Here is a 19995-nt window from a genome sequence, read left to right as displayed (position 1 = left end):
GGAGATTCAAACACACACACACACACACACACACACTCCAGCTGGGAGGAGAGCCCACCTGCTTTATCAGCTCCTGCATGTTGAGAGGTGATTGATGGTAGCTGTGTGTCTGATGTGGATTCTGACCCCACAGTACAGAGAACTTCCCCATGAGGTTTTTTGCCTCTCTTCTTTTTTCTTCTTTAAAATATATGCCTTTCTTTTATAAAATAGATTTTAAAATAATTTTTAACATTAACTTTTCTATATACAGAAAAAAACGGAAAATTTTATGACTCATTTTATTGCAATATTTATCAAGTGGATGGTCTAGAACTAAACCCACAGAATCTCCAGTACCATAAGCACCTAGTCTGACACAATATCTGGTGTGTTGGAAGTATTAAGTAAAGAGGAGTTTAGGTACAGCTGGAGGACAAGTCTAGCATTTTTAGCTTTGTGGGCATGGCACGTCTGGATAATACGGGGGTCACATACCTGCCCTCTGCTGGGTTTACTTAGCCTTTGTATATGGGCTCAGGCCCTGACTTAGTGATTTAAAGCTACTGTAACAGAGAGCACAAAATAATAGTTTTAACAAACAAATTTATTCTCTTGCAATTTAGGATGTTTGAAGTTCAGATTCAGAAGGCCAGTTCTGGGGGAAGCCCATTCTGTCCGTTTAGAAGGTCCATAAGGCTTCCCATGCTGTCATCTTTATGACAGCAGATTACTAGGACTTGTCTTCTGTGGAGTCCCTGGTAGGATTGATCCACCAACCTTTTGGTTAGCAGTCAAGTGCTGAAACACTGCTACCAGAGAATGCATGGGCCTGGTGGCTTTGAGTTCTGAAAAGTCACTGGGCAAAAGAGAGAGGAGGTGACACCTTGACCCTTCATGGAGAGCAGAGTGGGAGGTGCTGCCCCATAGGACAGGGAGGGAGGCTGAAGCTCTGGGGTTCATGATCATCCTCAAGTCTGAGGGCCTTCTCATGGGATCTGGGAAAGGCCTCCCACTCAGACATCGCAAGGCTGAGCTGCCTTTTGAAATCGAACAAAGGTGAAAGAACAGGTACCCAGGAAGTCTTGGTTGAGAGTCAGGGAAGGAAAGAGGGGGTGGTTAGGTAGTAGAAGGAGAAGTCAGACACCACTGCACAGGGCCCCAAACCACCTTCAGCAGGAGCCTGGAGCCTTCTCAGTGCCCATGCCTGGCTGTCCTAGGTCTCAGGACACCCCCTATAAAATGTATCTGCACAAACATTCCTGACTGGTCCCACAGAGCTGATTAGAGTGATGTTCGTTATCCTGGCGACCCAACAGCTTTTTTTTTCTGGAGAAATTTAATGTGATAGTGCCATTTGCAACATAGCTCTCTCTCAACAACTAAAAACTCATAGCTATTGAGTCCAATCCAATTCATAGGTGACACTTCAGTGGGTTTTCTGAGGCACAGGTCACAAAGAAGATTGTCCATCTGTCTCCCATGGAGCAGCTTGTAGATTAGAAACATCTCTCTATAGTATAACATATCAATCAATTCGACAATCTCTTTCTTAAGCCCCTACTTCTTAGGACCATGTTGCATCATGAATTCACTGCCTCAGTGACACATAAATTTGTGAAGCAGTCCATATTTTTAAGTCCCTGGATGAGACAGATTGACAAGTGACTGGGATAGTAGGGGCAGGTATGTCATAGTGAGATTGGCTCAGAATAGGACAGGATTCAGGGCTATTGTGCATGAAGTGACTGTGAGTTGCAGGCCACTCCATGACACATAACAACAATACCTTCCTCCATAATACCCATAAGAAACACAAGGTTTAGTGGAAAAATTATTATAGCAATAATACTGAATTTGTGTTTAGACTTCAACCCACATTATGGATGGCACCAAAATGTGTGTTCCCTGTGTATTTTTACTAATGTCCCACTTTCACCCAACTTCCACATTTCTTCCTCTTACTCCACAAAATTTCAAGAGATTTTTTAAAACTCCACAAAATTTCAAGGGTTTTTTGAAAATTAAAATAAGTGAAAATTATTTTAACATAGGAATTAATTCCATTGATAAAATTTTATGAGTAAATAATTTCTAAGCTCTAGTATTTTAACAGTTGTAAATATCAACTTTCTTTCAACAACTCCTAATGGATAATGGCTAAAATCCTATATGTTATGTCTAAGGTAGTATGTCAACCTTGTTGTTGAATGAAATATTCAGATGAATCTCAGTACATCTGAAAATTAACCTCAGATTAGATTTATTTTTTTACATCACAAAAATTCTCAAGAATGTCCAATAAAGTCAAGATATTATAGCCACTCATAAGGCAAATAAAATACAAACCATATAATTTCAAAAACAAAATTTCCAAAAATATTTTTGAGTTTTCATAATAAAATATTTTTTACATGGAATATAGGGAGCTCTGGTGGCCTAGTGGCAACAAGCTGCACTGCCAGGTACGTAGTTCAAGGCCACCAACTGCCCTTCGGGAGAAGGATGGGCAATCTCCACTTGTGCAATTAATTGCCTTTGAAAACCCACTGGAGGGTCAGCTATGGGTTGATTCCAATGTAATGGTACACAACAGCATGGAATATAGAAATAATAAAATCATATATCCAAAATAAAATCATCTTTTCTACAAGATTGCTGTGTTGGCTTAGTGGTAAGGACTTTTGCTGCCAATCCAAAGGCAGTTGTTTCAAAGCCACTGGCTGCTCTGTGGGAGAAAAATGGGCAGTCTCCTCCCATATGATTAACTAGATGGTCCAACTATGAGTTGGATTCAACTCAACCCTATATAACAGTAACAATATGGAGTATATGCACAGCTTAAAGTGTTTGATTTCTTGTAGGATGGATTCAAGATTTAAAAGAGTTTGCAAGGTTCTGCTTAAACTATTTTCTAAAATATGTCTCCCTTTTCCTTTAGAATCACCTGGAGAAGTTAGTTCATGGTTGTCCTTCCTTGCATACTCCAGTACCTACAACTGCAGGCTTAAAAATATGTCTGAAACAAAACTGTAAGCTTTGGAACAGGAAGGATCTTGTGTTGGCTACGTGACTGGTTGAGAGTTCAGTCAGGCTGCTTGAAGGAGTGCCCAGGGCACCAGAACTACCATAGTTTTTTTTTTTTCTTTCTGGATTGAAGACTCTAGTGTAACTTCATCTCGGGTTTCCTAGCTAAATGACCTCTATTCTCTTTCCTTTATATTCTGTTTTCTAATCAAAATCCCCATTTTTATGATCCTCTCTCATTCTTCACTTGGCCTGGGTTGGAGACTTATAAAATACCAAATGATCAGAGAAGAGAAGGAGACAAGCCGTTATTTCACTCCAAGACAAGAATGTGTCAGAGGTGGGGATTCCTTGGCAAATCACCTTTATTTAACTTGCAGGTCTGTTGTCTTTCCAGGTTTGCTTGATTTTGCCCTATTGGTTCTTTCACCTATGCTAGGATTAGGGGGTGTTGAACCACAGAGCAGTGCCTTGAGGGGCAGAGATTAGCATCTCTGAATACACATTCAGTGCTGAGCTAGGTGATTTTAACAATGGTTGGCAAATGAGAAAGGGAGAATGTTGCCCAGCCAGGAAGTTCAGAAGAAAGACAGTGTCCTGAAGAAATTATTACTTTTTTTTTTAACAAAATGTAATTGGTACGAAATTGCTTAATGCAGTTACTGGCATTTGAAAAAGGGAGCTCAGTGCTCCCTGAGTGACCAGGGTTGACTTGTAGAAGAGATGGCATTGACTGAAGGGTAAAATGTGAATTAGTTTCAAGGGTAGAATCATTCCAGGTATGGAATCGGCAATGGTCTCAGTTTAGGGAGGCCTTAAGAAGGCTGAAATGGCTGGGTGATGGGATGGGGGTAGGTGTGCTGTGGCTAGGGGGACATGGTGGGAGGTAGTGGCCAGATCAGATGTGCTGAAGACCTGTGGGGTAGAGAGGAAGGAGGTAGGTCGCAGTGTGATGCAAAAGCAAACCTGAACTCCTAGGAGGTTTTGTAGCTGGGGTAGATATGACCACTGTTGGGCTGCGGTGTGCAGCAGATCGAGGCAGGCATGTCATGTGTCATGTCATGGAATCGCCATCATCTTGTGGTAACAGAATTGTGGTCAAGGGACCTAGGTGGGTAGGTTTATGGGGAACTTCGAGCGAATCTAGACTGACTACCCTTCTTTTTCATTTCCTTGTCATTTACTTTCTGGTTCCAGCTAACCTTCTCTCTTGTTTTTGAATTTCTGAAAATAATAAAGGTAAAACAAACCCTTTCCCCCATCCTTCTTTTCAGAGTAGCCACTGTTGTCAGCACCATCTGTTTCTGCCTGGTCTCTGTTTTACACACTAATGTATTTACCTGATTAGTTTGTGACTGTATTGTTATTAGGTGTCACTGAGGCAACTCCGATTCATAGCAATTCTCTGTGTAGCAGAAAGAAATCCTCCCAATCTCAATCCCTCCTCACAGTCTCTGGTGTGCTCAGTTCTTTGTTTCAGTTACCATGTCAATCCATCGCATTATGGATCTTCTCTTTCACTGACCTTCTAATTTTCCAAACACGATGTCTTTTTTTTAGGGACTAACCGCTCCTGATAACATGCCCAAAATACATGAGACCAAGCTCTCACTATCCTTGCTCCTAAGGAGTGTTCTGGCTACACTTTTCCCACCAGTGTGTTCTTTTGGAAGTCCATGATATATTCAGTATCCTCATCAACACCACTATTCAAGGTCTCAGTTAATCTTCGGTCTTCCTTATTCACTATCCAACTTTCACACATATAGAAAGTAATTGAAAATACCATGGCTTGGGGCAGACATAACTTAGTCTTTAAACTGGCAATTTCGCTTTTTAACACTTTTTGTTGATGATGATGTATACTATTGAGTTGAACAGACCCATAAATGACCCTCCAGCAGATTTTCAAAAGCAGTAAATCTCATCGGAAGATACTGTCTATCTTTCCCCCTCAGAACAGTGGATGGATTTGAACCATATTCCTTTGGATTAACAGCACAATTCCTTACCACTGAGCAAATGGCTCAGTGGTAAGAAGCTATGCTGCAATCCCAAAGGCACGCAGTTCTAATCCACCAGATGCTCCACTGGAGAAGGATAGGCAATCTCCTCCTCTGTGATTTACTGTCTCTGAAAACCTGCGAGAGGGTAGTTGGTTCTGACTCAACAGCACATAACAATAAGCCACTTGCAGAAGATTTGCCCAAGGTTTGATTTCTTGGCTGCTGTTTCCATGGCTGTCAATCGTGGATCCAAGTAAAATTAAATCCTTGGCTCTTTCAATCTTTTCTCTATTTACTATAATGTTGCTTACTTGCTGCAAAGGGTCAAGGACTGCAGCCTTCAGTACGGACTGAGGCTCAATGTCAAGAAGACGAAGATTCTCACCACTGGACCAATTGGCAGCGTCAGGATGGATGGCAAAGAGATTGAGATTGTTCACAGCTTCAGTTTGCTTGGCTCCACAGTCAACACTCTTGGCACCAGCAGTCAGGAAATCAAAAAGCGTATTGCGATGGGAAAGTATGCTGTTAGGGACCTCTCTAAGGTACTCAGGAGCAACGGTGTCTCTCTGGAGACTAAGGTGCGCCTGATACAGGCCATGGTATTTGCAATCGCTTGTTATGCATCAGAGAGTTGGACAATGACTAGGGAGGACAGAAGGAGAGTTGATGCTTTTGATCTGTGGTGCTGGAGAAGAGTATTGAATGTACCATGGACTGCCAGGATAGAGCAGGGTTTAGGGCTGTTGTGCATAGGGTCGCTATGAGTCACAAATGACTCGACGGCACATAACAACAAACAACAACAAACTTGTCTAATTGTAAAGATTTTTTCCTTTATGTTAGGGTATAATCCATACTGAAAGCTATAATCTTTGATCTTCAATGAGTGATTCAAGTATCTTCACTTTCAGCAAGCATGGCTGTACTATCTGCATACTGTAGATTTTTTATGAGTCTTCCTCCAGTCCTGAAACCACAGTCTTCTTCACAATCAGTATATAGATTGATAGTTATGGTAAAAAGTACAGCCTGATGCACACCTTTGCTGGATTTAAGTCTTTGTTCTGTTTGAATGACTGCCTCTTAGTCTAATGTTCTACATGAATTCAATTAAGTGTTCTGGAACTCCTGTTCTTTTTCAATGTTTTCTATAATTTATTATGGTCCACACAGTCAAATGGCTTTGCATAGTCAAGGACAAATGATTAGTATTAAGCTACATAAATAGCATGGATGTCCACTAGAATAGGGGTTTGAGCACGTCCAGGGACCAAAATAAAAAGCGCAAACCCAGCCCGTTACGACTGAGTTCATTCTAACTCTTGGCACACCCACCAGAATGTCAAAGTATTTTAAACTTAATTATCAGGATCCCAGTACCTTTCTAGGCAAAATATGCCTAGAAAAAAAAGAGAAAGCTTTATTTAAAAACTTGTTTTTATATGCAAAGTACATCATTGTGGATGGTAAAGAGATTAAGATAGTTAACAGTTTTAGTTTACATGGCTCTACAATCAACACTCTTGGCACCAGCAGCCAGGAAATCAAGACATGAATTACATTGGGAAAATCAGCTGTGAGGGATCTCTCCAAAGTACTGGAGAGCAGTGATGTCAGTGTGGAGACTAAGGTGCGCCTGATCCACAATTGATTCACAATTGCTTGCTATGCATCAGAGAGCCGGACAATGACTAGGGATGATAGAGAATTGATTCCTTTGAGCTGCGGTGCTGAAGAAGAGTGTTGCGTATACCATGGACTGCTAGGAGAACAAACAAGTTCGCCCTGGAGAGGGTGAGGCCAGGTTGCTCTTGGAGGCAAGGATTCTGAAGCTCTGTCTGACATACTTTGGACATACTGCAAGGCAGGATCAGTCCTTGAAGAGGGATGTCATGCTTGAGAGGGTGGAAGGACATCAAAGGAGAGGAAGACCCTCGATGAGATGGATTGATTCAGTGATTGGGGTAATGGGGGTAGGTGTGTTGGAGACAGTAAGGTTGGCTCAGGATAGAGCAAGGTTTAGGGATCTTGTACATAGGATCGCTATGAGTAGCAAGTGACTCGGCAGCACATAACAACAACAATAATGGATATGCTTGTTGTTAGGTGCCGTTAAATTGACTACTGTTCATTGCAACCCTGTGAACAACAGCTCTGAACCTTGCTCTATTTATCTCCATCCTCATGAGCTGGGCCATGCTCACGCCCATTGTTACAGTCACCGTGTCAGTCCATCTTGTTCAAGGTCTTCCTCTCTTTCTCTGAGCCTCTATTTTACACAGCATGATATCTTTTCCCAGGACTGGTCTCTCCTGAGTATAAATGTTTACTGAGAACATAACAATATTAGAGAATTTGAAAAATCAAATAATCTATGATCCTTTTATTTTGAAATTCTGTTATTCTGAAATAACTATTGTTGCTTGTGTGTGTGTGTATGTGCACACTGGGTCAGGGGGGTGGTTCTATTTCTCTGTAGTAGTCTTTAAAAAAATACATTTTATAGCACAACAAGATAAAGGTAAATAATCCAATAGAAAAATGTGCGCAGGGTATGAAAAGACACTTCACCCAAAAAGACATTCAGATGGCAAACAAGCACATGAAGAAATGTTCAAAATCCCTAGCTCTGAGAGAGTTGCAAATCGAAACAACTATGAGATATCATCTCACCCCAGTCAGAATAGCAAAATTTAACAGAACAGCAAGCAACAAATGCTGGTGAGGTTGTGGAGAAACTGGAACACTTATTCACTGTTGATGGGAGAGTAAAATGGTACAACCACTGTGGAAGGTGGTATGGCACTTTCTCAAAAAGTTGCAAATAGAGATACCATTTGACCCAGCAATTTCACTACTGGGAATATACCCCAAGAGACCATAAATGACATCCAAGCAGATATATAGCACACTCATGTTTATAGTGGCTTTGTTCACAATAGCAAAGAGCTGGAAACAAACTAAGTGCCCATCAACAAACGAATGGATAGAGAAGCTGTGGTACATTCACACAATACTATGCTGCATTGAAAAACAAGGAACTCATGCAATATTATTCAAAATGGGTGACTCTGGAGGACATTATGTTGAGTGAAGTATCTCAGTCACAAAAGGACAAATATTGCATGGCGCCACTATTGTAAAACAGGACTGACCTTGGTGTTGTGGAGAGACTGAGAAAGATGGGTTCAATAATGTATACTGCATTGAAACAGATGAGGGAGAAAACTTTTTAAAAGGGATATGTGATTAGGTATTTTTGTCATGACAGGAGTCTAGAGCGAAGGCTACATGGTGGAGTGGACCTGGGGGAGGGTTTGTAAAACAATGAAAGAATTTGTCTTTTACTTTTCCAATAGGGTAGTATACTAGGGGGGGAAGGTTGGGAGGGGAGAAAAGTGAAACAATGAATGAATGGAAATCCAAAGTCTCTGTAAATTTTTACTGAAATTAATAGTAAATTAAAATTTTTGTTAAAAGATGCAATTTAAAAATCAGTGGAATGACACAAGGTACAATGGGGATCTACTTTGCTTCTATTACCCTGTCATACAAGTTTCCATTTCCTGACAATTATGACCATCTTATTTACCTAACATTTACTGAGTTAGCATGAGCCAGAGCGAGCTGTGGTGGTGAAATCCGTAGAGAATTGTGCTGCTGACCCAAAGGCCACACCTCTCTGGCAGTTCGAATCCACCAGGAGCTCCGAGGTAGAAAGATGGGTCATCTCCTCCTGTGAGATCCACAGCCTCCAAAACCCTGCTTGAAGGAGAGCTGTGACTCAACAGTGAAAAGAGAGTGAGAGAAAGGGCGAGAACATAACGAGGTTAGTCAAAGCATTTAGTGTGTATTATCTCCTTGAGTCTTCACAATGACGCTTTGTGACAGGGGCCTTGTTAGCCACACTTAACAGAGAAGCCAGCTGTGGCAAAGAAAGTAACATTTGGAGGCCGACCACACTGCCTCTCTACCAGGTTCCTGCTGAAGTTTCCTTCTCCTTTCTAGATTTGACATCCTTACCTTTTGAGCCATCTTTAGTGGCAGAAAGGCTCCTCACCACACTGGTCCCACAGGCAGGTCTGGCTCCTCAGGCTGGTTAGATGTAAGTGCACAGCCGTGTTACTTGTCCATGGAAGGTTGGAGCCAGACTCTCAGCCTGTGTGCTCGGTACCAAGCATGTACAGCATAGACAGAGGGGCACTGGTTTTGACCTAAAGCCCCTGAGCTGCAATAAACAGCGTGTGATCTCCAAACCTCTCTGCCCCTCACAGCTCTTGCGAGCCTGGTGATTAATGCGGAGAGAAGAGGAGGTAGGCATTTGCAGAGTTCCTAGCCTGGCTAGATTAGGAGGTCCTAGGATATATCCTAGGCCTCTGTGTTGATTCACACTCTGTGATACTATATAAGGTCTCTGAGGTTATAAATCTCAAAGAAAAGAGACTGTTCAGCCATCTTTCTCCCAAAGAGAGGTTAGTGCATCCGAACCACCAACCTTTTGATTAGCAGCACAGCATGCTACTGACTATGCCACCAGTGCTCTGATTAGGAGGGCCTGGTGAGGAACCAAAATGGTCTTGCCTGGGTCATCATGATATGAAACAGCTCCAAGGTTTGCAGTGGGGCTGACAGTGGTTCCAGCAGCACCAGATAGAAGATGATTAAGTTCTGTCCCAGGATGTGCTGAGCAGTCGGAAGAGCCAGTCTCCAAGAATTTTCCAGGTGGACAACACAAACTCAAACTGAAAGCATGCTGTCTGTCAGCACGTCAGTTCCAACTCATAGAGACCCTCCATCAGGATTACAAGCTATACATCTTTATGGGAACAGACTGCCCATCTTTCTCCAGTGGAGCAGCTGGTGCATTTGAACTACCGACCTTTAGTTTAGCAGTACAACATGGAATGCACCGTACTACCAGAGCTCCTTTCTACAGCACAGGATCCTGCAAACTCCTCCACTTAGAGTAATAATAATAGTGAATAGATTGATAATAGACAACTCAGTAGGGAGCTCTGCTGGCTTAGTGGTAAGAAGCTGTACTGCAATCCCAAAGGCACAAGGTTCAAATCCACTGGCTACTCTGTGGAAGAAAGATGGGCAGTCTCCTGAAGACTTCCTAGAGGGTCAGCTACGAGTCTGTCCCGACTCGACGACACACAGCAACAATAAGAAGTCAGCTCAATAAGGATTTAACATGCATTAGGCACTATTCTTTGGAAGCAGGAGTGGCATCCACTTCCTAAACAACATGCCTCCGGAAACTATGAACTTTGATAAATGTCAATAGTTACAGAAAGGTTTCAGGCCTTTTGTTCATAGGGTCGCTATGATGCATGCTTGACTCAAAACCAATCAACAATAACATTAACAACAGGCACTATTCTGGAGTGCTACGGGAGGAAAAAGAGAAGAATCTTCAACAGGGAAGAGACCTCCTGGCAGGTATGAGACTTCCATGGCAAGTACGTCCTTGTGCAGCCCTGGATTTGGTTAGAGAATGTGAAGGGACAGCTTTTCTTGTCCTTCATCTGGCTCTGATCACTAGAAGGGAGTGTCAGGGTCGATGCCAGGTAAAATTGCCAAGGTCGCTATACTTGACCTTAACACCTTCCTACCTTTCTGGTCTCTTTGGCTCAGCCCTTCATTTTCACTCAGGGCTGAAAAAGAGAAACAAGAGAGAATAATCGGATGAGAGACTTCAGATTGAAGTGTTAGTGTTGAGTGGGTTCTCAATATGTTACCCTTCTGAGGGAATTTGATTCAAGATAAAACTTTTTCATGTGTTGGAGACCAAAGTGCCTCTATGCAAAGATTATTTTTTTTTTTTGGGTGAGAAGCATCTTGCTGTCCCTCAGATTACAGCCTTGAGGCCAGAAGCTCCTCCATCTCTGTGGGATAAAAGCAGTAACACAGACACATAAGGTCCTCTGTCTCCTCATTTCCTCTCTTGTGAAATGAGAGTGACGGTAGTATTTGCTGCAGAGGGGCATGTGACAATTAAATAAGAGGCTACATAGGAAACTCTTGGAATTAAACCTGGATGTTAGTCTTCAATATGTGTTCGCTATTATGATTACAGGGAGCAGGAGACATAGTCTGTAGGAAGTTGTACTTCTAACCCAAAGGCTAGGCTTCTCTGGTGGTTCAAATCCACCAGCAGCTCCATGGGAGAAAGGTGGGCAATCTGTGTGATTTACAGGCTCAAAGACCTGCTGGAGGCTCTGCTATGAGTTGGTTCTGACTCAGTGGAAATGAGTGATTATGATTACTGTGAATTGTTATTTTGATTACAGGACAGGCTCGAATGTATATGCCGTTTTATACTCACAGCTCTCTCTGAAGTGTTATTGCTCCTGTTTTATGAATAGACAGAGGGAGTTGAGGGCATATAAATGTGCAGCTAATTAAGTGAGCTGGAACAGGGCCTCCACCAGGGAAGCTCAGGCAAGAGGAGTCCTCTGTTTCCTCAGCAGAGGTGTCACAAAAGACCACAGTGGACAACTCGGCTGACCTGGAGGACGCAAGAGAAGCCCAGAACCAGACTCGCCACTGGGACATGTCATCAGCCTAGGAAAGGATGCATCTCCACCTACAAGGATGTACTTACTCGCCTTCATGCCGCTTCTGGGAAAACGCTCATCACTGCTAACCAACTCCTTGTCTTCCCAATGGGGAGCCAGGGCTGCTGTTTATATTTCCGACTCATAGAAAAGTAGAACAGTGTCATGAGCCCCCAAGTAAATCTAGTACATGCCACTAAAAGGTAAGGAGTCTTTTGACATAATCATATGCCATTATCTCATCTCGAAAGAACAAATCCCTTCTATCAACAAATATCTAGTCAATATATAAAACTTCCTCGTTGTGTGTGTGTATATGTTTTGTATATTTGGATTAGGACCTAACTGGTTTATATTCCTTGGAGAAGGACATTGCTTGGGAAGGTGGAGGGTCACTGAAGGAGAGGAAGACCCTCAACCAGGTGGATTGATACAGTAATGGCTACAATGGGCTCTTGCGTGTCAGGAAGTGTGCGGATGGCACAGGACAGAACAGGGTTCAGAGTTGTTATTCTTAGGGTCACTATGGGTAGTACTTGACTCAACAGCACCTAACAACAACAAGAAGCCTCTTTTTATATCCTTAGCTCCCTACTCCCACTTATATACACCTTAATATGTATCTGTTGAAGAAATCAAGTTGCTTGTTGGTTAGAGCCTCTCATGTTCTGACATCCCTGTGTTGTGAGGTTTTCTTCTGTGTTTCTGTAAAGTTGTCATCTGATTTGGAGGTGTGATCAAATTCACGTTTGGCATTTTAGCAAAAAAATACTGCAATGTGACTTGATGACCTATGTCAGCACAGCCATGATGTTTAGTATCTGTCCTTTTGTGATATTAGAAGCCACTGTGACCCTTGCTTTTTAGGGTTTATTACTTCCTCCCCTCTTCCCTATTTATTACCTGCAATGAAAAGAGAAACTTTCCATGATCAACTTTTTTGGTTGCCCTAACAAATCTCCAAGGTAAATGCTTGATTATTTCTCTTTATTTGCAAATTTGTACATTAAATGATGTAGTGCCTGTAATTTGCTCCGAAATAATCGAGAAGGTAGGGGAGTGGCGAGGGTATCCTGGAGTAAGAAGAGCTGTAAGCTCATTGCTTTCTATAGTGACTGACAGGTGCATTGGGATTTGCTATGCTAGTCTGCTTTGAGATGTATTTTATATTTTTTGTCTTAGAAAATGAGGTTTTTTAAAGTAAAAACTAATTAAATAATGTTGGGATTCCAGCATCCTCCCAAAGTGACCAATGCTTTTGTTTTGCTGGTTGACTTTATTTTCATGATGAACATATTGTGTTCAGTATGTGATTTAATCCACATTTTCCCAAGACACAGGAGACCGTCTTTCATGGTTATTACTGTTGTTAATTGGTTCCAAGTCATAGCAACACCAAGTCCGACAGAAGGGGACGCTGCCCTGTGCTGCGTCACTCCGACAGTCGTGGGTGCATTTGAGCCCATTATTGGAGTCACTGTGCATGCCCACGTCCATCTCATTTAGGGTCTTTTCTTTTTTGCTGACCCTTTATTGACCAAGCACTATGTCCTTCTCTGGCCTGGCCCTTTCTGATAACATGCACACATGATGTTAGATGAGCATCACCAACTCCCCTTTTCTAAGGAATATTCTAGTTGTGTTTCTTCCAAGTCATATTTATTCAGTCTTCTGGCAGTGCATAGATGTCCAGTACTCTCTGTCAACATCGCAATTCATAGGTGTACTTGACTTAGGGTCTGTTGTTCTGCGGGGTGTCTCTTCCCATTCCTGCCTGGCCTCCGTTACCTAGAATGATCTCTTTGAGCTTCCAGCTAGACTCTGTGGCCAGGAGCAGAAAACTCCTGCCCACACAGCCAGTGTTCTCTGCCACCCCCTACCCCCACTGCTGCCACACTCCCACCCCCACTCAAACAGGTGTCTCAGAGATGCTGTTGACTGGGTTGGTGGGTGGGTGGAGGGGGAAAGGAGATTAAAATCTAACTTTAAAGTCTCAGGCAGTAACTTGCTTGAGGCTGGCTCGCCCTCCCCAGCCTGGCCCCCAGGCTCAGAGCCAGGGAGAAGGAAAGTGGAGGGCAGTGGGAGTGTTCACTATCTCTATCTATCTATATTTAGGCAGATTTAATCTTGCAGACTAAATCAGAGAGATACATTCAAGGAGTTAGGCATGGGGGAACCTCTGGTTCCCATAGCTTTATCTAATCTCCTAAAGTAGTGGTGGTGCACACAACAGACAGAGCCCTCCAGAGATAAAAATCGAGCCCCCACTCAGCACAGCTCCCTCATGAGAGAAGGCCCAGAGACCTGGCCCCGTTAAGGTTACTGCCTCAAAAATCCCAGGGGGCAGCTCTGCTCTGTCACATGGAGTCATTCATTGTCAGTTGAAATAGGTACCTGATAGCAACAACAGCAGAGTCAAGGCCAGAAGCAGCATTCAGATATGTGAGGCATTACTGCACGGAAGACAGAGCAGATGTCAGAGAGCCAAGGTACGATCTGTGGGGCAGGCTGACAAGGAAACCAGCCGGCCGTGGAGTGTGGGGCTGCCTTGTGAAGTCCCCCTTCCTGGGAAGAGTCCCAAATGATGGTGGGCTTGTCACTGCCTCTTACAGAACAATGGGGTCCTTTGGGTCAAAGAGAAAGCATGGAATTGTGTCTGACAGAGTGGAAAAGACTTGTGACACGAGGTTAGGAACCAGCTGTGTGAATTTGGCCAGGCCCCTTTCTGCCTTTTAAAAATTTCTATAATGGGGCTAATAATCACCCTTCACTCTCGAGGCTGCTATAGGTGAAGGGAGCTGGTGAGCTGAGAACCTCAGTGAAGCCTTATGTAAGGGTTTGGTTAAATGGTCTCTAGCCACTATTCTCTCACAAGTGTGGGGTCTATAGGTAGGCAGGGAGCAGACACAGCTGTCCCCAAGACAATGGCCAGGGTGCAGTAGCCTCTTTGAGATGCAGGCTGGGTGATTGAGTCCAGGGAAGAGAAAGGAACCAGGGAAGGAAGAGCCAGCCTCTCTCCCCAGTTCACTTCTCCTAGGTGTCCATTGCTACCCCAGTGAGGACACAGTGGATAGGTTCTGGGAAGGGGGCCCCAAAAAGGTCATAAGAGGGGATCTGGATTTGTAACTATTAGTTTTCAGGATCTCAGAATAAAACGCCTTGTGTGACCATGTGGTTGATTGCTGTGTGACATTGAGTCATAGCGACCCTGTAGGACAACTAGAAACTGCCCCGTCGGGTTTCCTAGGCTGAAGTATTTACCTCAGGTCCCCGATGTCTTATCTCCCTCAGAGCCACTGGTAGGCTTGAACCACAGCCTTCAAGTAAGCTGTGCAACACTTAATTATTGTATAATCAGGGATCCCGCATATGAATATAGAAGTGTATATGTTGATTAAAAAAAAACAAACCACAACACACAACTCATCAAAAAGAAATGGTGGTAGATGCCTGAGGAGTCAGCACTTGGTATTCCACCCCCAGACCAGGCTCTAGAATGTTTGTGTAACCTGAAGGACAAAAATGTTCAAGTCTAGGAGCAAGCAAGCAGAGGAGACTGAGAGACTAAAGTGAAAGCCCCAGTGTGTGTCCCCAGTCCCTGAGGTCAGGCCTCATGGGGTCTAGATAAAGGTACAGAGGAACCTTCTCCAGGAGATGGAAGGCTTTGGTGACAAGGCCCTCCAGGTACTCATAGTTTCTGATTGTTATTGTGTACAACTGATCAGAACTGACTCATAGCTGAACCTCCAGCAGATTTTCAGAAGCAATAAATTGCAAGGAAAAAGACTGCCAATCTTTCTCCCACAGAGCAGCTGGTGGATTCAAACCACGTACTTTGGGTTGGCAGCACAGCACCTTACCCCTAAACCACCAAAGCCCTCTCACCATCTCTAAGGAATAGGAAAGAGATGGGCAGTCACCCTTTCCAGAGCATACGTGCATGGAGAACTCCTCCAGACTCCTCCTGCCCCTATGATTTGTACTCCTTTAAAGGAGCCTGTGAAAAATTAAATTCACAAGCTGAGAAGATTATAACAACAGCAAAATCACAGTAGAAGAATGATGTCCTCTTCAAATCGACTGTAAAATAGTATCGTCATCTCTGTTGTTACTGTCTATGTGAAAAAAACCACAATTTTGCTTTCTTAATTTTGCATTGAAATGTTGTTTTTATCTATGGTTGACTTGAAAATGACTTAAAGCTGACCATCCATCAGGTTTTCAGAGACCGTAAATTGCACAAGAGGAGACTGCCCATCTGTCTCTCAAGGAGTAGCTGGGGGTTTGAACCACAGGCCTTTGGATTGGTGAAATTAATTTTGTTAGACTCTCAGGTGCAACATTAATTGTGCCCATGTGTGCAAATACACTTAACAATTGATATTGTCTGTCCTGGGTGGTGTAATTGGTTAACGAACTCAGTTGTTAGCCAGAAGGTTAGAGATTGGAGTCTACTCAGAGGGTGCCTCAGAAAAAGGGCCTGGCAATCACTTTCCAAGCCATCAGCCACTGATAACTATGGAGCACTCTGACACATGTTGGGTCTTTCTGAGTAGGAATCAAATCCATGGCCATTGGTGTTGATGCATAGTTTTGCTGCTAAGAATACTGCCAACTTTTTAATTGTGAAATTTCTTTTGAAAGGAACATCATTAAAAATAGTATCTTTAGTAAAACACAGGTGAATAATGTATAGTTTAAGATTTTCTAAGAAGGGTTTCCAGGAAAAAGAAGACATGGAGAGAAGAGTAAAAATAATAAATAGATCATTCAACAGTTATGAAATTGGGGAAAAGTAATAGACAATCAGGGGTCAATCAGACATTGTGGCTGATTAATTAACGTAGTTAATATTATAAAAAGGAAGCTCTGATGGCTTAGTGGTAATGAGTTGTACCAATCGAAAGACACAGGGTTCAAATTCACCAGCTGCTCCATGGAACAAAGATGAACAAACTCCTCTCATTCAATTTGCTGCATCGGAAGGTCAACTTTGAGTCAGTTACAACTTGATGGTACGTAACAGCAACAAAGGTATAAAACAAATCGTGTATAAATGACTGAATGAAAAATCAATCTGATTTGTAAATTTCCATTCAAGTCACCAATAAAATTAATTAATTTTAAAACTTTCTAAGGCTATGAGACCCAAACAAAATCTGCTGCTAAGAGACCCTCCATTGGGTTTCTAGGACACGAAGGTTTTATAGGAGGAGAGTGAAAACAAGCCTTTGATTAGATTTCAATTTTTATATGTCAAGGAGACCAAAAAAAAGATAGGTAAGAATGTGGATAATTGTAGTAATCATCTAGGAAAAGGGTGGACAGCCTGGCTCTCTGAAGTGTTAGGCGGAGATGTGAAATGTAAAGGAAGTGAGGGAGGGAACCAGAGGGAAGTCTGGGGGAAGAATATCCCAGGAGATAGAAAAATCAGGTTAAAAACCCACAGGGGGAAGCTAGCCGGGATTATGTGAGGAACAGCAAAGATGCTGGTGAGGCCAAGTGTAGCCAGCAAGGGGAGAGTGGACAGCTTCCCAGTGGCCTTAGGTTTGTGTCGCTTTCGTCGACATACCGCAAGGGGAAGGATGGAATTGGTGAGAAGCTGTTGAATAACCCAGATGACAGTGACTTGGTCTGGTAAGAGAGCACCAGAGATGGATTCTGAAAATACTATTTGGTTGAGCAGCACGCTGTTCTCACAGATAAACTATTAAGTGAGGAGATGGGGGGAAGGAGCTAATTCTACCATCTGGGTTTGTGTTGTTTTGTTGTTATTACTTTGGTGCTTTGAAGAGAATTGCAGTTTACTGAAATGAAGATGATTTCTGTGGAAGGACAGACAGATGAGAAATAGGGAGTTCAGCTTAGCATGCTAATGCCACGTTGTCCCTCGGAGACCTCAGGGGACATCTGAGTTTGCATTTCAGGGAGAACTGGGGCTGGAGATATAAACAGTGGGTCAGCAGCAACAAGATATTTTAAAGCTCTGAAAATGCATCCTATCACCAGAGGATTGTGTTACTAACCAGAAGGCTGTGTGTCTCCCCAAGTTCAAATTCACCAGACGCTCCAAGGGAGAAAGATGGGCATTCTCCTCCTGTTAAGATTTACAACCTTAGAGACCCGATGGAAGGTGGCCATGAGCCAGAATCTACTCCATGCCAAAGCGTCTGGATTTGACTTAGTCTAGAAGCTCCATGCAAAATCTGTGTGCTCTGAGTGACGTTGCTGATATATGAAATATTAGTGTCATCACGTCCAGCATCACAGCACCATGCAAGCCACCACTGTATGACAAAACCAAAGCAAACCCCCACCAAACCCCAAACTCACTGCTGCCGCCTCACTGGGATAAAGTCTTAGCTGACTCTCCATAGGGTTTCTGAGGTTGTGAAGCTCATGAGAGGGAGTCCTGGTCGTCTAAACCATACAGAGCCATGCAGCTAATCAACAGGCCAAACCTCTCCAGCAGCTCAGATCCACAGGTGGCTCCAAGGAGCAAGAGGAGCATTCTCTTCCCGTGCAACTTACAGCCTTAGAAATATGCTGGAGGGTCAGCTAAGAGGAAGTTCCAACTTCACCCCCTGAGAGTTAAGAAACCGCACAAGTGGAGATTGTCTATCTGTCTTCTGATGAGCCACACTTGTGGATTCAAACCACCAGAGAGGCCTCCGGTTAGTAGTGCATTTAGCCCCTATCAATTTGTTGATAATGGTTTAGCAGCAGGCAAGGGAGATGGGGAGAGAAGAGGTGGTTCCTAAAACCTCTGTTTCCCCTTATTGGTAGCAAGGTTGGAAACAAGAGCCCTTCCTGGGCGTTCCTGATCTGAGTCCCCCAGATCAGCCCAGTGAAGTGGGCTTCCTGTGTAAACCGCAGAACTTAATAGAAGGAAGAAGCCTTTACAACAGCTCCTGCAGGGTTGCCAGGGGGCTGGTTTGAGAAGCCTTCGCATTAAACTGATTGATGGTGTCTCCGTGTCTGGGAGAGGTGTTTTGGCTGCATGTCAGAGCACCCGTCAGAGAGGCCGGCGCTAAGAGAGGTTTGAAAAATGATTTGGATGAAAAAATTGACTCTGTTCAATAATAAATTATAATGATGCTTTGTATTTATAGTGCATCCTTCAACTCTTGAGGGAGCTCCGAGTTCTTTATGGATATTAACTCACCTCTATCACAGGAGAGAAAAGATAATTTTGTCAATTCGATATTTTTGTGTCTTTCCCCCGCCCCACTCTTACAGTGGAAGAGGAGGTTAGCTGTTACAGAGGTATTTTCTTGTATTTATTTGGAAGCAATAAATCTTTTCTTTTTCCATTGGAAATGTTTTCTTATTGGATTCCACATAGGAAATTAAAAATGAATAGGGAGGCAGTGTGTATGTGTGTGTGTGTGTGTGTGTGTGTGTGTGTGTGTACGTACGTGTATGTGCATTTATATCTGTGTGCCTATAGTAGCTACATAAATATTTCATTTTTATGGTCTAAACCATCTCCTTCAGTTTTCATGAGCAAGAATTTATTAGCTACTGAATGCTAGGGCTATTATTATTTGCCTTTGCACCTAAATGATTTAAAAGTCAATTATGAATTGGTGAAGGGGGTTGGAGAACTGTGGCGTGTAATACAGCTTCTGCAATTTCAATTTGTTGCCAAATGTCTGGGATGAGGAAGTGTCCAGGATGGGAAATAACCCAAGATGTGCCATTCTGTTATTAAACCTACCAGACAGAGGCCCCAGGTCACTGTGCTATGAGCACCCTTGTTGGGTTACAGCTGAGGGCGTTAGGGGGACAGAGGGAGCACATGAAGGGGAGTTTACAAGCAGACACAAATCTAAAGACTAAAGCAGATGCCCAGAACTTCCCACAATAGCCACTAAAACCCAGGAAAGCCCAGGGAGAAGCTGGTGGTAGCCAACTGCCCCCAAGACTTATGTGCGCGTGTTAAATGTCCAGCAACAATCAGACATGCCCCAGCATGCCCAGGGTCTGCCACTCTGCCCACAGCTGCAAAACGACCCACTGCCCTGTCACAGAGGCAGGAGAGCACACTGGAGGGAGGTAATAACCCAAGGCCACTAAATGATCTGACTAGAATATTCTCCCTTGGAATTCATGTCCCTGGAACGTTCCAAATGGAGATGGGAGTTTCCGATTGGAAAAGAAAAGGGGTGGGGGGAGTCACAAGACTCAATTCATGCACAAGGTCTTTGTGACCTGTTTGCTAAATTGCTGGCAAAAATCAGATTGTGTTAGCCTCTGAATTAGCCAGGAGCAAAAGATGAATCATTGTGAACAAGCTCAGAGCTGACAATAAATTTTAAACAGTGAAAGCACCAGCAGTGAGCATTCGTAATAAACCCTCTATTGCCTCCCAGTTCTGGTCTGGAAGTTGAAGAGGATAAAGTATTGTGGAACTC

Source organism: Elephantulus edwardii, unplaced genomic scaffold, assembly GCF_000299155.1.
Source record: "Elephantulus edwardii isolate Elephantulus edwardi_28Jun2011 unplaced genomic scaffold, EleEdw1.0 scaffold00057, whole genome shotgun sequence".
In the NCBI taxonomy this organism is placed as follows: domain Eukaryota; kingdom Metazoa; phylum Chordata; class Mammalia; order Macroscelidea; family Macroscelididae; genus Elephantulus; species Elephantulus edwardii.
This window is presented reverse-complemented; position numbering follows the sequence as displayed.